Source organism: Desmodus rotundus, chromosome 10, assembly GCF_022682495.2.
Source record: "Desmodus rotundus isolate HL8 chromosome 10, HLdesRot8A.1, whole genome shotgun sequence".
Taxonomy (NCBI): Eukaryota; Metazoa; Chordata; class Mammalia; order Chiroptera; family Phyllostomidae; genus Desmodus; species Desmodus rotundus.
In genome coordinates this window covers 112,096,684-112,102,724 of record NC_071396.1, presented here as the reverse complement: position 1 = coordinate 112,102,724, position 6,041 = coordinate 112,096,684, and positions in this window count along the sequence as shown.

Sequence of the window (6,041 nt, the reverse complement as noted above, 5' to 3'; positions counted from 1 at the left end):
GCGCTTATCTAACCTCTCCCCGAGGCACACCCACCTTTTCATGTGGAAGTTTTGCAAGTTTGCGTATATTATAGCAGAAGTAGGGCTACAGTTGCTCATATGGAAAATACCACTAAAATAATGCAAGAATATACTGTTTCGCCTACACAACTCTAAACCTCCTTTTGCCCACCCCGCACAGTGGGTTCCACGCGTTCTGAGGAAATAGTGGGGAAAGACACAATGCAGGATATTCGTCGAAGCCTTGTTTCCCTGTGAGAAATCGAAAGCAGCCCCAACATCCAACAGCGGGGGAGTAGCCAGTCGTGTTAGACGATTGTGCGGCCACAAAAGCTAACGAGCGTGAAAGCCACGCAGTAAAACGAAGACTTCGGGGTGTGGGAGTGAGTGTGCGGGGTCTTCTGAACCCTGGACACCAATGTGCACAGAAAGAGAAGGTCCCACAAAGCAATCGCACCGGGTCGGACGTGGTTCTCTTTCCGACGCGGTGTCAGGACCGCAGCACGGGTCCTGGACGGGCCCGCCTGGCTCTTGTTCAAGCTCCAGCATCCATGGGCTTCCAGAACGCGGACAAACCCCACTGCTGCTCCGTGCCTCAGTTTCCCCCTTCATCGGCTGGGGGGAGCAAACATCTCAACATGTTTATATGGACACACACACATGTTCCTGGCACATAGCATTTACTATGTCTAGTGTTTGCAAGTTGTTAAAAGCATACGGAAAGTGTTCGTTACCGTTCTCCTCAAATGCATTCCATAAGAACGCCTGCTTCAGCAAATGCATCGGCCAGCCCTTAACCAAAACAGGGAATTGCTGAGAGGTACGACCAAGCTGGGAAACGTGAGAAGATTCCATCAGAGCGGCAGGACACCTTTTCAAAGAAGCCGTCCTCTCCAACCCAGGACACACTTGCCTGAGAGCCTGGCACCGGACAGGGATGGGCGAGAGGAACACAGTGTACTGTGCAGGGGAGACGTGGGGAGACGTGGGGAGACTCGGGGGGCACGTCTCTGCTCCTCGGGAAGACAAGTCGAGGGGAAGTGGGCCAGTGGGGTCCTCCGTGCCCAGAGCGGGGCTGCGCTGACTCTGCATCCCTCTGTGTGTGTTTCCTGCACCTGGAAGGAGAAAAGGCTTCCACCCCCGGTCGGAGACCAAACAGGTTCACAGGGAGCGCAGTTTCGTGCACCTCCGTGGTCTCAGCAGGAGACCAAGCTCCCACGCACTTTAATTCGGCCGTTGTCGGGCGTGTTCTGGAGGCTTTTGCCCTGTGGTATGTCTGTCTGGACAGCCTGCTTCACAGCCCAGCACGTGCGTTCTGCGTGTCTCAGACTGCCAGGGCTGCCCAGGAACAAGCAGAGGGCCCACTGCCACTGTTTTCCACTTCCCCTCTTTCCGGGTCAGAAAGCTCTGTCGCCCCCACGGAAGGGCCTTCCCTGGCATCTGAGGCTCCCAGCTGCCCTCGGTGGGGTGGTTTGTCCGGTCCCCCATGGCTGGGATTGAACGCCAACCTGGGCCGTCAGCGGCCCCAAGCCCCAGGGCTGCGCCCGTGAGATGCGCTTCCCATTTACCTAAGTGGTTGCGGGGAGGGGGGGGGGCGGGGAGGGGTAGGGGGCAGAGCGAACCTCAGAGGGAAATCCCAGGAAGGAACGCCTGTCCTCCCGCCTCCTGTGCTCGCTCCTGGCAGGCCTCATTCAGTTCACCCTCGAGACAGCTGGGAGACCGAAGGGCCATTCCGTCTGCAGACGGAGAAATGAAGGCACATGAGAGCTGGGTGAAGCCGTCACCCTCGTGTTTATCGAAGCACCTGATGAGGGGCACCTATGGCAGGGTTTAGTAACAGGATCTTTAAATGCACCGTACGCACCCGAGACACTTCCCAGCACACGGCAGGTGAACCAAACCGAAATCAGGACTAGAGAGTCTAGACCGTGTGCCATTGCGCTGAGGGTGAGACATTGCAGCGGGGACGGTGTCTCCGCTGTGGTCACAGCTGAGCCCACAGAGCCTTACCACTCGGTCCTAGAGCCAACGGCCAACAGCGGGGTGGTGCAAGACACCGGTGGGGCCAAATCAACCTGCAACCCTGTGTTGGGAGCCCCTTCCAGCCCACACGGGGCTGACACCAGCAAAGGACGTGATGGTGTGCACAGCAGAGCTGGGTGCCTGGGACTCGACGGCTTCTCTGGGACACAGTGTCCACCTGTGGGAGACAAGGGGTGTGAGGAGCCCGATCCTCCAAGAACATTCCTCACACTCTGAATTCTGAGTCCCTTGTGAAAGGGGCACACCAATGGGCCTCAGGCTCTTTGTAAAGCGAACCCAACCCCTTGACCAGCACTCTCAGAAAGCTAATCCCAGGGTGGTGCTCAGTGGGTGGGGGAGAAACGGAGGCAGGGATGCACCCCCAGAATGGGCAGGAGGACGAAACACGGGGAGTAGGGAGACCCGGAAAAGAAGGGTGGACAGGAGGAAAGGGAAGAGCCACCGACTGACCTGCAGTGGGGACAAGAACTGCAGTCCCCACAGCTGAGGGACTGGAAGACAGTCGTTCCAGCCTGGGGCCCCGGCCGCCACCACACTCGCTCTGGTTCAAGGCCAGGACCCTCCGCAGAGCCCCTCCCCGGCCGGCGAAGGGCCTGGCACTGCCCCCACAGCCCCTCGCCTCAGTAGGGGCTCCCCCAGCAAACCTGGCATGTCCGCGGGGAGGCCTGGGTTCTCATCCTTAGCCACGTGGCCCTGTCTGGCCAGGCAGGGTGTTGACCCAGCAGGCCCCACGAGCACTGGGGACAGGCCTCCCAGGCAGACCCCTCGGCTGAATACCCTCCCGACACTTACGAGGCCCCCCGACAGATGCGAGGGATCAGCTGGGGTTTTAGCATCAGCTGGTTTTGTGTGTTGGCCCAACCTCACAGACTAAATATTTTTGTGTATTTGTAAGGTTTTGGTTTGGGGTTTGTCGAGTTTTGATCATTGTCTGAAAGCAGCCTGACCTTTTGGGGACAGGGAGGTGGGGTGTGGCTTTTCGAGAGCCTCTTCTGGGCGGGGTCATGTGTTAGTGACGGCACTACCCACTATTCATCACGCGTCTGCGTGCGCACGATGCCCGGGCTGCACCCGAGGAAAGCAGAAGGGAGACTCGATCGCAGCACGTATCTCGGCTCTGACGTGACGGCCACCTCCTCCTGCTGTGACCCCCGTGTGACTTCCACCTGTCCCCCTAACGAAACTGCGATGACCCAGTTTAGACTGCTATGGGTTCACGTAATCACAATGACTTTTTCTTTGGGGACAAAAACTATGGGTAGCTACCTTGTGATGAAGAGGCCCTTCCGACGATGGGGTGTCTCCCTCGCTGCGTGACGCAGAAACGGGTCTCCACCGTGCTGTGCCTGTCGTGTATCACAGCTTCTTTAGGAGCCACTGAGAATTACCTTTGTCAGAAAAGAGGCCCCAGTTGCAGGGGACTGATTAATGAGATGCGTCACGAAGAACAACACGGGGGAGAAGTACATGTGAGTGCCCTGCCTGGTGTCTCGCACTTGGCTGGAGCGTTGCCTTGTACACCAAGAAGTTGGGGCTTCCATTCCCGCTCGGGACACATACCTAGGTTGGGGGTCCGATTCCCCATTGGGCCGTGTATGGGAGGCAACCAACTGATGTTTTTCTCTCACATCAATGTTTCTCCTTCCCCGTCCCTCCCCCCTAAAATCAATAAAGTTTTTAAAGAATTCATTAACTCAACTGTAAACTCTTCAAAAGCAGAGCAGCTCATGGAGGTCTGAAGTCTGAAGAGGCGGCAGCGGCGGATCACACTTTCCGAGGAACGCAGCCCCACTGTGGGGGCGGGAGGCCGAGGTTGCGGCTCCCCATTGTCACAGCACACCCGTGGTCTCCGGCAGACGCTCTGGGTCTTGCCGTTCGCTTTCCCTAAAAGACCAAATGTGTTGTTAGCAAGTATTTGATACCCTTAGAAGACAGATTCTGAAAACATGCAAAAACAGGCCGGCATCATGTCAGCAAAACCACAAACGCTACTCGTTGTAAAACCGCTTTTAGAACAGACCTACGGGAAGATGCCTCCCAAGGAAACCACCCTCGTCTTTTCCTGTGACGCCAAATTCACCCCAAGTCGTACTGATCGACACACTGGGGAAGTTGCACGTCCCAGGTTTCTGGGGCCGCACATTTTCCACACACGCGCACACACCTGGATGTGAAGTGTGCCACGGGGCAGCGGAGTGCCTCTGCCCTCTCTGAGGTCCACCTATGGGCTGCAGGGTCTCTGTGCCCTGCTTTCTTCCCCTCCACCCAGCTGGGGACAGTTGCATGGGAGACAGAAGCTGAAATGCTCTCGCTGGCAGCCCCTCTGTCCGGGGCTCACAGACAGGCACTCCCAGGCGTGCAGGCACCTAGGCTCAGCGGGTGGGATGACTTGGGCAAAGCAAGCTCCTCTAAATCCCCAGAGCCACCGTGTTTGGTGACGCTGTCACTACCACCCACTGTTCCGGAGATAGAATGTCGTCACCCCCAGAGGCAGGAAAGCATCCAAGGACCACCCGGGCGACACCTCAAAACCTTAGAAGGAGCTCTGCGTGCCCTCAAGCTGACGTTGAACCCCCCGCCCCCACTGCCCACCCTCTGAGTGGTCTGGCTTCCTGGGCACAACCTCGGGCCCACTCCTACCACACCAAGATGCCCTCATGCCCCTGGTGGCTCCCCAGGCGCAGCGTCAGCTCCAACTTCTGGGTGCTTCTCCACCGTTGACCTCTACACCATGGGGTCGGGTCGCCTAGTTGGACGGAACTGCAGGAGCTGGTTCTAGTGCCCCCACTCCTGTTCCAGGGGAGGGCAGGGAGGACCAGCTGAGGGCACTCCAGGCAGCGTGGGTGGGGGCAGGTGAGGCGGCGCACGCCCCCTCTCTCCGTATGCAGGGTGGTGTCCTCCTCCCTGCAGAGCCAGCCTGGCGGCACCGACTGCTCAGTGACAGGGAGGGGACTCGGCAGGACCTGCTGTAAAAGTGTGCTCTCAGCCCAGGGGTACCTGAGACTGGCCCCCTGTGGCAGGACAGTTACCCAGGGGTCACCAGGAGACGTTCCTGCTCTTGGCAAGTGACAGAAGCTGATGAGGTTTGCTGAGTCCCTCAGGAGGCTGCAGGCCGCAGTCACCTCTGCCAGCACAGCTACTCGGTTTGGCTGCAAGAAAGGTTATTCGGTCTCATTTTTGCCCCCAAATCTTCAACCCGTGGCATCTGCTCTGAAGCTTGTATTTATTTCTCTGTCCCGCAGAGCGCTGACGGCTTAAGGCCTTCCTGCCAGACTCTGGGCAACGCAGAATGTGGAGAATACGAGACAAGCAGAAAAGCGCTGGAATCAGAGGAAGGAAGCAAATGCTCCCGGCAGGGGAGCAAAAACGCAATCCACGTAAAGCCGGAGACTTGGGACACCCTAAAACAAGTCAATTCCAAGGACCCTTCAGCTGGGAGTGAAGATTCTGCAGAGAAGATGTCGGCCCCAAATCTGAATGGAGAGAGAGCCTTATATCCGGCCCCTCCTCGCCTGCCTCTGTAAAAAGCACCATCGCTGACAAACCCACTCCCCTTCTGGTTATTTACAGCCTTTAAACCCATGAAACTGAGTATTTCGAGCCCCTGGCTCAGTGTGGGTGAGCGCAAGCCTGGGTGGACAGCAATTCCAATAAGCTGAGACAGAACCGAGAAAGGTAACCTTGGATTTACCGATCCCCCCCCATAACCCTACAAAAAATGTGGCAGTCTCATGTTACTTCTGCTGAAACACATGGTCCTGTGAACTTCCGAAATTTCACCCTGGCGTTGTGTCCCTCGGGTCCCCGGGGCAGAGTGTCACAGCCCACCAAGCCCCCGTTGCCGCTGCACATGCCTTCCCCGAGCTGTCCCCTGCCCCAAACACAGACGCAGCAGGTGCGCAGGGTCACGGACCCCAGGACAAGCCTGTGGTCTCCCTCCTCTGTGGGTGGGACTTGTCTCGACCCCCGCCCCCCTCAGGGCCTTAAGTTTCTGTTTA